Source organism: Temnothorax longispinosus, chromosome 9 (assembly GCF_030848805.1).
Source record: "Temnothorax longispinosus isolate EJ_2023e chromosome 9, Tlon_JGU_v1, whole genome shotgun sequence".
In the NCBI taxonomy this organism is placed as follows: domain Eukaryota; kingdom Metazoa; phylum Arthropoda; class Insecta; order Hymenoptera; family Formicidae; genus Temnothorax; species Temnothorax longispinosus.
In genome coordinates, this window is record NC_092366.1 from 10,056,047 (window position 1) to 10,067,375 (window position 11,329).

General features: G+C 37.3%; 2 pseudogenes; one reads left to right on the forward strand and one right to left on the reverse strand.

Annotated features, from left to right (window-relative positions):
* Positions 1-878: 878 nt before the first annotated feature.
* Positions 879-2,115, forward strand: LOC139818674 (uncharacterized; annotated as a pseudogene).
* A 99-nt stretch (positions 2,116-2,214) lies between these two features.
* LOC139818672 (uncharacterized) lies at positions 2,215-11,237 on the reverse strand (annotated as a pseudogene).
* Between the last annotated feature and the right edge of the window lie 92 nt (positions 11,238-11,329).

The following is an 11,329-nucleotide window of genomic DNA, read 5'->3' on the forward strand; positions in this document are numbered from 1 at the left end:
TTAACCGCCAACGCCTGATCACTCGATTCAGCGTTAGCCATGCGGGCCTCAGCCTGCAACAGCATACGTCGCAGCGCATCACGAGACTGCGTCGCCACCACGTCCCAGGCGATAACCACCGGTGTGTACCGTTCCGGCAAATCATCGAGTAATTTAGCGTAGTAGTTCTCGTCACTGATTTCTTCGCCCGCGTCAACGCATGCTTGTGCCATATTATCTACATGCGCGATATGTTGCGCCATCGACCGACCATCGTATGAATACCTGTGATACACCTTGAGTGCATTCGTACGCGATGTCGGATTCTTTCGATCGTAGACTCGGCACAGATTTCCCCACATGTCCGCCGCTGATCTTGCTGCACTGACGTATTCACGCTGGTTAGCATCCACAGCCGATAAGATTGCCAATTTAGCCGCCGCATCCTTTGTTTTGAATCTGGCGACGGCGACCTGGTCGGCCCCGGCCGCCCCAGGTTCAATCTTGTACGTGCCGTCGACCACCTGCATCAAATCGTGCACTTCTAAGTAGGCCGACATTTGGAGACGCCACATGGGGAAGTTGTCGACGCCCGACAGCTTCTCGAACTGAGGCATTTGCATCGAAGTCAACATGATGTAATCTTTAAGCGCAGTGGAAGCGTGCTGGGCCCATAACCTGAAGCGACTTCTCGCGCTTCGCACAAACAGCAGAGCTTTTCATACACCGTGCAATAACGAAAGATTACAAATTACGAGACGCTAATATACGAGTCGACTGACCGTTAACGCACGCTAGACGAGACTGACTAGACGCGGCGCCAACGCACATATCTCGTACGAAACATAAGCAATATTATCGCCCTCGTTATCGCCCATCGGAATGCGCTCAGTGCGAAACCATATACACGCAACAAATCACAATCAACAATGACACACAGCTACACCATTATGCCTACAATTTCTGCAAGTGGACAATTACAATCACCTCTTTATTTGGTATTGAAAGAGGCCAGTGGAAGTTTTGGACCACGCGTAGAAGCGACTTTGTTCAGGCCTGCAAATGTTTTCATCGCAGCATCGAAATCAGGCAAACTGACTACACAACACTTTCAATCTTGGTTCACAAACGTTTTTTTACCCGCAACTGGAAGTTTCAGTGTGTTATTACTAGACTCTTGGAGCGGACATTGTCCTGCGAACTTACAAGAGTTTATGCCGTCTAAAGATAAAGATGTACGGATTTTAACAATACCAAAAAAAAAACCACAGCAATGATTCAACCTCTTGATGTTTATGGGTTTAGAGTATGGAAGAACTTTGTGAGGACATTTAGTGATCGCGTTACATTGTTAAATTATGATATCAATTTACATTTAAGAAATAATATCATTAAATTACAATCCTTAACGCATATACAGCTGTCCTCTCCACGATTCCATAATCTTTTTAAATACGCTTGGTTCAAAAGTGGCTATATCGACGAACGGCCACCACAGTTTGAAAATCCAGTAGATTTTTATTTCTCTGGAAAAGATGTACAAGAAATACCACGCTGTTCCATATGTGATGCACCTGCCATAATACGTTGTTCCTGATGCAAAAAATATTTTTGTATGCATCATTTCTTTGAGAAATATCATGATTGTAAATACTATGAAATATACTCGGACAGCACATGGATGTCGTATGGATATCCTAAGGACATCCTTTTTTCTTTGCGGGATGTGCAGAGGACATCCTGTTATAATCCTGATACTTGTTCAGGATATCCTGAGGAATAGCAAATAAGCGCCTCATGCTATACCTAAAAACATCCTCAGGACATCCTGCTCAAAGTCCTACGATTGTCCATGAGACGTTGTAATTTTTCCATAATACATCCTGAATATGTTATTGAGGTACTGTACAGGATAATTTAAGGATAAATTTAGAATTACACATACATGAATTTTGTTTTACAAATTTTAATTTTATTTTCGCACATATATACGTACATATAAGAGCATATTTTCCGTATGCGCATATATAATTTATTGAAATATATAAAAACAAAATTCTTTTTAATGAAATTAAACATTCTGCAATTATTGAATAATTAAAATTAAACTTTTTTGATACACTATAAATATAATTTATATAAGATATGTTGTATATATATATATATATATATATATATATATATATTATATAACATATTAATATATATATAGAATATATAATAAATGTTAAATATAACACAAAATATAATCATTTTAAATAATTAACGAACATTTGCACGTATAATGAAGCTTATGTAAAACTTATAAATTTGTTCGCGTTAGATATATTATTTTTAATTTGAAAAAATATTGAAAAAAGTAACTGAACCTATATAAAATAACCTATTATAAAATAACTGAACCCTATATCTATTAAATAAAATAAAAAATACTTGTATCTTATAAAGTAGTAAGCTTACTACCAGCGCGAGTTTAGCTACTGCTTTTTGCTTTTTTTGTCAAAATTAATACGTCACCATCGATGGACAAGGTATTGGACGTAACATCGGGTTATCAAGCCTTCGTATATTAAATATCAAATAAATTTTTTCAAAGCCGGCAATCATTTCTTCATCATTTCTACTCTTAGATATTTGGACCAGTTTATTCATTTGAAGTCATCTCTTCTGCTAAGTCCTCATCATCATCTTGTGTAGAAACTGTACTCTTATCCATGCTAGAATTTTTTAACAAATTTAAAACTTAAAATAATATATAATACTATATTTTATTAATCAATAAAATTTATAAAAAATAACATGCATACTTTTTTTTTCATGCTACGCTCACTTGCATGCCTTAACCAGGATTTAATTGGTTCTGATATCTTCTGTTCGGTAGTCTCAGGCAAATAGATTCGTACAGCACCTATAATATATGTTAAAATGTCAAAGTATTAAAAAAAAATATTTAATAAAATATTTAGAAATAAATATTTAAAAATAATAAAATATTCTATCTAAACTGAAAAAGCTAAGTAAGATTATAAGAATGAGTAAAAAACATGATAAAATAACATTAATAAATATAGTAATACATAAATATGGGTATATATAAATATATAGTAATTTTAAAAAATCCAATTTAATATAATTAAATCTTTAAAAAATTGATTGAATTTGTTAACAATAGATATAAATAATTTCATAAGGGGCTAGCGAACAAAACTAGTTCTTGGTGCTTGTAATTATATCTCTTCAATTGACAAATACATATTTTGGCTGAGGTAATATTTTTCGCAATAATTTCTTTACAGTTTTTAAATAATTAACTCGTCGATTTAATTTACGGGGAGGGGAGGGTTTTAATGTTCCAACGATAGCTGTGTTTTTAGTCCGACATTTATTGGCTCGCAGTTTTTAAAATTGGAATATTATATGTATTCGTCGATTAAAGAGATATAATTACAAACACCAAGAACTAGTTTTGTTCGCTAGCCCCTTATAAAATTATTTATATTGTTGCGCTCGCCGAGTCGTTCGTTCACTCACACACTCCCGACGCTCGCGGAAATAAGTAAACACTGCGGTGATTAAAGAGAACAAGCTTAAGGTTTATTAAAGGCTCGCGATACAGAGGAGCGTGGATCACGTCCGCACGGTCCAGCAGCTCGAGAACAAAAAATCTATCAGCTGTTACATTAAATCAATAAAATCAATAACTGGCTCGTTACTAAGGACAGGCTACATTCGACTTTCCGTTGCACGCTTCAGCTCGGTGTCGGAAAGGTATACCGGGCGGCATGCACGCAACACTGCCCCCCTTCTTCAGATTGTCGTCCCGACAATCAGGGAGGCAGCTTGCTAACTAGGGCAGCCGTTTCCTGCTCTCCTCGTGCTGCTGCACCGAGTTACTGAGCTCCGTCCATCCCAGCCTCCACAACAGTTACTCTCCATCGTGCGATTCCAGGATACCGGAACGGCTTCCTGCCCTACCCTGGGCTGTTGCCACAGGTTACCGGGCACCGTCCTCTTCTTGGTTCCAACCGCACTCCGGAGCTTCCTCTTCTCATAGAGCTGGCCAGACTCTACGACGAAGATCTTGCTTCACCCCTGACTCCTGCCGCCGGTGCTCCTCTTCCCTCTTGAGCTTTGCGCGCTTGGGTCTTCTTTCTTCGAGATCAGAGGGGGAAATACTTCCGTGGACCCATCGCTCTAAGAGCTCTCTGTCCCCTGCCCCGGCATTCGCCCTCAGTCTCACGGGAAAACCACGGTCAAAAACCGTGAGAGAGGCAGTCCAGAAAGGTTTCCCAGGAGAAGACTGAAATTCCCCTGCCGTCATGCCTTATCCGTATGCTGTTAATATCTGTAACAAAACATTTAAAAACGCAGCAAAATTGAACAAAAACTAATTAGCAATTTCTTAAAAATATTTAAGTACGGGCTCAGACTCAGGTCGAATCGAATTAACACTTCCCCTAATACGAAATCGGAAAATTATTCCTTTTCCTGAAAAGGAGCCAAACGATCTGCATGAACAATTTTATTTTTACGACGAGGAGACTCTTGGATACAATACACAACATCACTAAGTCTTTTAATTATTACCCATGGTCCTACCCACGGACTCTGCAATTTCGGGGCCTTCCCCGCAATTCGTTGAGGATTATAGAACCGGACTTTTTGTCCCGGTTCGAAAAGTATTCGTCTAGAACGTCGATCATACCAGGACTTAACGTTTTTGATCTAATTTGTAGATGATGTCTAGCAAACTGATGGATGAGATCCAATCTGTTCCTTAAATTGGATATGTATTCTACCTCTCCGTCTTCTTCCCTTATTAACGAAGAAGGACTTCCTCTAAGAAGATCTAAAGGTAAACGTAAATCCTGTCCTAGATACATCTCCGCCGGAGTTACTCCAGTGGTTTCGTGTTTTGAAGAACGAAAAGCTAGTAGAAACAAAGGAATCCATCGATCCCAATCTTTTTGACTTTCACAAATGAACTTTGCCAAATAATCTAAAATAGTACGATGCTGACGCTCGACCTGCCCATCTGATTGTGGATGGAGAGGGGTCGTACGAGTTTTTCTAATCCCCATCAGAGAGGTCATTTCTTGGAAAAGCCGGGACTCAAAGTTTCTCCCTTGGTCCGTATGCAACTCCAAAGGAACTCCGTGTCGAGAAAATACCTGATCTACTAAAGATCTTGCCACTGTATTGGCTCTTTTATTTTTAAGAGGCATAGCTTCTGGCCATCTAGTAAAGCTATCGACTACCACTAGCAGATATCTATTTCCGTCTGTAGAAGTAGGCAAGGGACCTAAAATATCCACTTGTATCCTTTCAAAAGGAGCTCCTACATTGTAGATTTGCAAAGAAGATTTTCCCTTACCGATGGGACCTTTCCTAGCAATGCAAATCTTGCAGGTAGCACACCATCTTTCTACATCTTTTTTACAAGTGGCCCAATAAAAACGTTTCCGAATCTTCTGTAACGTTTTATTAATGCCAAAATGTCCCCCAGAAGGTGAATTATGGGCCTTGTTCAGAATTTCTTGAATCCTTTGTTTAGGCGCGATAATTTGAAGAATGTTCTTCTGTAAATTTGGGAAGAGCCATTTCTTATATAAAACACCATCAATTATTGTCAACATCTCCCAATGAGTCCAATAAATTTTTAAAGAAGGCTCTCCAGGAGAAATTTCCTGCCAATCAAATCGTCTACCAGCCTCTTTGGCTTGAATTATTTTTGAAACAACCGGATCCTGAAGTTGAGCGGAACGCCATTTCTGAGGATTCTCCTCAGCGAAGACTATACGTCCACAAGTCTCTTCTAGTCGTCTAGTCCGTGTTTGGAGACGTCTTGTCGTTACTGTACAAAGATATAGAGCTTAACGAAGGATCGAAAGAAGAGACTTGTGGACGTATAGTCTTCGCTGAGGAGAATCCTCAGGAATGGCGTTCCGCTCAACTTCGTTTGTCTAGACGACAAACCATCCGCATTACCATGAGCCTTTCCGCTCCGATAACAGACGTCAAAATCGTACTGCTGCAGACGCTCCAACCATCTGGCCAATTGCCCTTCCAGATTCCGGAAAGACATCAACCATCGTAAAGAAACATGATCCGTTCTCACTAGAAATTTCCTTCCATATAAATAGTGATGAAACGATTTCACCGAGTCTATCACTGCCAATAACTCACGTCGGGTGACGCAATAATTTCGTTCGGATTTGTTTAACACTCGGCTAAAATAAGCGATCACCTTTTCTTCTTTTCCCTGAAACTGAGAAAACACCGCCCCGATACCATGATTTGAGGCATCGGTGTCTAAAATAAACTGTCCTTCACCTGAAGGAAAAGCTAAAATAGGAGGAGAAGTCAAAACACATTTTAAATTCTCAAATGCCTCTTGGCATTCGGAAGACCAGACAAATTTATTATTTTCTTCCGTCAATTTGTACAAAGGTTTAGCCAAAATAGAAAAACCTTTGACAAATTTCCTATAATACGAGCAAAAACCAAGAAAACTTCGCACATGCTTCCGTGTTTTCGGAAGCGGCCAATGTTTAACAGAAGAAATCTTATCTGGATCAGTTGCAACACCCTTTGCAGATATTACATGTCCAAGGTACTTTACTTCTCTTTTTAGAAATACACACTTCTTAGGATTGACTTTTAAATTAGCGTTTTGTAAGCGAAGAAAAACTTCTTTTAAATTACGCATTATTTCTTCAAAATTTTTTCCAAAAACAATGACATCATCTAGATACACAAAACAAATCTTAGAAATTAATTCTTTCAACACTTTCTCCATAAGTCGCTCAAAAGTAGCAGGGGCGTTGCAAAGACCGAAAGGCATAACCGTGAATTGCCACAAACCGTTTCCGCAAGAAAAAGCGGTCTTTTCTCGATCCTTAGGATCTAATCTTACCTGCCAATATCCACTCTTTAAATCAAGAGTACAAAACCACGAATTCCCCGCTAAACAATCCAAAATATTGTCAATACTTGGAAGAGGGAAGGAATCTTTCTTTGTTATGGCATTTACTTTTCGATAATCCACACAAAACCGTATAGAGCCATCCTTCTTTTTTACTAGAACAACCGGAGAAACCCAAGGGCTGCTTGATTCCTCAATTACTTTTTGGTCTTTCATCTCTTCCAAAATTTTATTTACTTCCGTTTGTAGATGAAGGGGAATTCGGCGAGGTACCTGCTTAATAGGGCGAGAATCACACAATTCTATGGTATGACATAATACATCACAATTCCCGGCAATAATATTTTCGGAAAAGACGTGATAAAATTATTTCAAGAAATCAGCAAAGACAAGTTTCTGTAAAGGATTTAAATGTGAGAATCCTTGCTCAAATATCGGAAGAAGAGCAGGACAGTCCTCAATTCGAGAACAAATTAGTCCGTGCTCAACTTCCACACTTTTCGTCAAACCGAGAGTGTTCTCTAAAAATTTATCCAAAACTTCCGTTTTCTCAAGAAAATCTGTCCCGAGAATACATTCGTCACTAATGTCTGCCACATAAAAAGGCATCTCAAAATTAAATTTGCCCAAAGAAATCGTGGCTAATACGCGAGAAATTACCGGCACCCTCTCACCGGTAGGATATCTAAGATTACAAAAATCAAGAGGAACTTGCTTCAAATTATTCGCCAATCTTAAATTTAAAACCGACACATCTGAGCCCGTATCTATTCTAAAAATACAAGATTTATTGTCTAAAAATCCATTAACACAACAACGTTTGCGTGAGTCTGCGCCCACGCCTCCGAGACGGCGCACAATATTAGCTCTGCCGCGCGCGTAAACCGGAGCTCGGACTTCGCCTGTCGAGCCAGCCCCGATCAACCCGACAGAAGCTAGTTTTCCTGTTTCTGCGCGGGACATTCTGAACGGAAATGCCCGGTTGCCCCACATCCCCAACACTCCTTTGTTTTTCGGCGCTCATTTCCCTTTTGTCCCTTCGAAAATTTCTTTGTTTCCGGAACTCCTTTTTGGACGGAATGAGAATCTCCCGGCGTAGCGTCTCTTTTTCCCAAAAAACAATTTTTGTTGATAAATCTGAGCGTCTTCGAACGCTCGACCGCTATTCGTAGCGACGTTACTCCCTCGACTTGAAGGGTACGCTTCACAAAACTGTCGGTCAACGCGGCGACAAATTGAGAGCTCGCAATTTTATCGCGAACCTCGTGAGAGCATTCTGGATACGCTTTCTGTGAAAGCCTCTCCAGATCCGCGGCCAACGCTGCGAAATCCTCGCCCGGGCGCTGTTTCCGATTTGTGAACTGAAGATAGTAGTTTTGTGCGAGTTAACTTTTTCCGAAACGTAATTCCAATTTCGCCTTTAACTCTGCGTAAGAGAGAGATTCGATCCCGTCGGCGTACGCATCAAGTAATGAACGCGCCTTTCCCCGTAAACACGACGCCAAGACAACCGCTTTTTCCGCCTCACTCCATCCATTCGCAACGGCAATTAGCGAGAATTGTGAAAGAAACTCGCGTAACGGCGCCGTCCCGTCGTACGTATCGGGCTTTAGTTTAACGCCGCGAGGAATTCTATCTCCGGACGCGTCTACACCCGCGCCCGTCACTCGCACCGCGCCGCTCGCGTTTTCACCCGAAAGAAAATTATTGGAGGGACTTAGCTCTGAAATCCTCTCCTGCATTTGATGAAGCTCGTCATCGCGCTGCTGTATCATCGCCGCGAACTCGGTTTCCCTCTGCATGCGCTCCGCGCGCATCTCACGAATCTCCTGCATCACCGCCTGCAGCGTAATCACTTCCGCCGTCTCCGGAGCATTCGATTGTGGAGTCGCTGACCGGAGCCGTTTTCTCGTGGGAGCGGTCGAAGCCATTTCCGTCTTAATTAGCGCAGCTCGTCTTTTTTTATCCCGGACGAGCCCCCAAAATGTTGCGCTCGCCGAGTCGTTCGTTCACTCACACACGCTCACACTCCCGACGCTCGCGGAAATAAGTAAACACTGCGGTGATTAAGGAGAACAAACTTAAGGTTTATTAAAGGCTCGCGATACAGAGGAGCGTGGACCACGTCCGCACGGTCCAGCAGCTCGAGAACAAATCTATCAGCTGTTACATTAAATCAATAAAATCAATAACTGGCTCGTTACTAAGGACAGGCTACATTCGACTTTCCGTTGCACGCTTCAGCTCGGTGTCGGAAAGGTATACCGGGCGGCATGCACGCAACAATATTTATAATATGCATGAACATGACAAAACTAATCGTTTGTTAACAATATTATTTTTATGCAGAAAAATATTTCACGTATTTATTTTAGTAGTTTAAATATTATAAATAATAAATAGAAATTGTATTTACCAAATATAATTTTTCGTAAATATAAATCGAAAAATGAACGTTTTTTCTTTCCGCCAATGTAGCTATATAAACTTCCAACTGAATCACTCAGAAGTCTACGTAAGATGTTAAATGTAAGCGATTTAGCATCCGTTTCACCTATTCGTGCCACTTGTATAATCTAAAAATTAAATAATAAATTTTTTTATAAATAAATAAAATAATTATAATTATAAATTACATTTAAAAAATTAATAAGTTTAATTTTTTCGATTCAATTATTTTTAAAGATTATTTTTCAAAAAACGCATACCAATGCTTTACGATTTATTTTATTCTCAATTAATTGTTGTTCGAATTTTTCTAGCTCTTCTAATGTTTGTAACGGAAAGAATTCCATGTAATCTAATTCGACATCTTTCTTTTTCACTCCATCATCTAATACAAAAGTTTGGACTTGATTTTGTATACTATCTAATTTAGTGTTTATTGTTATCTGTTCCTCATGTAATCTTGATATTTTGAAGTCTATATCCACTAATTTTCGTATAACATATCGTTGAAAATCTGTTGTTGCTGTAAATATATAACGTATTTATATAGATAAAATAATAAGAAAATACCGTTCTATAAAACATAAAGTATATATAATACATACAAATGTAATATAGAATACACGAAAATTTACATTACAGAATAATGCAAATTAATACTTACAAATTGTAGAATCAGTTTTACAAGTTTCAAAGCTGAACTCTTTTTCTTTGATACTATTCTGATTAAAATCACGTTCTATAAGAATAAAAAAACAGAAAATGTAAAATATTAAGATGAAATTAGTTTTTAACTATTTTAATAATATTGAAATAAAATAATTTACTGAATATACTGAAAATATAAAAATACTGGAAAGCGACACTAAAGATAAAATTATTATAGAAATTATTGTTGTAAAAATGATTATACATATTTTTATCAATTACCTGTAATTTTTTTTCTTGAAAAAAAAAATGTTTTTACATTTGTTTTGTTTGGGTTAATATTTGAATTGTTACTTTCATATTCGGTCGGTTTTGATACATTTTTATCTATATAAATAATAAGTAAATAAATTATTATTGTAGTGTATATATTATAAATCTTTTTACTGTATTTAATATACTCTATACATTTTTTTACTAACTTTTCAATGGCATTTTAATTGTTGAATTTTCATACGACTGTTTATCAAGATTTTTTTTGTGTGGAATCTTTGGATACGATGGTACACAAACACGTTTTTCCTCTTCACTCAAACTTTCTTCACTACTTCTAACAGTCTTGGCTCTATGTTTTCTACTCCTTTTTGAAGTATCATTATCTTCACTTTCAGAATTCAAATCTGATATAAATTCTGCTTTTTTTAATTTTTTCATTCCTTTTTCATATGTACCTTAAAAAAATTAAATTATATAGCAAATAGTAAATATAAAAATAAAAATTATTTTATATTTTTAAATAAAAAAAATATTTCTTAATTATATATTTCACTTTAACAATTATACTCTAAAGTGTAAGTATTATAAGTTTGTAAAAATATCTATAAGTTATATATGCTACAAACATACTATATTTAATACTATTTTAATATTGAAGAATATTGAATGAGCAACAAAAGAAGAATACACTCAATTATCTAATAAATGTATTATTTATGTATATTTAATGTAATTATTTATTTTATTTTTTGTATGTACTTACTTGCAGTTGCTAAAATTCTTCTTATTTCATGTTGCGGCCAATCGTCTATTTTTGAAATACATTTTTGCACAGCTTTTCTAAATTTTTCGGTTGATGTGAAAGCCAAGTAAGCCAATATGTATATTTATTATTTTCCGTTATCCAAGAAGAGGGTATCATTTCCAGTCCATCGATAAATTCTATAGCATACTGTTCCATAGCTGCAAACTAGCAGTTATAGATATATATTAAATATATTTTATAGAAATATATTTAATAAACATTATAAACATACAATATATATAAGTGTT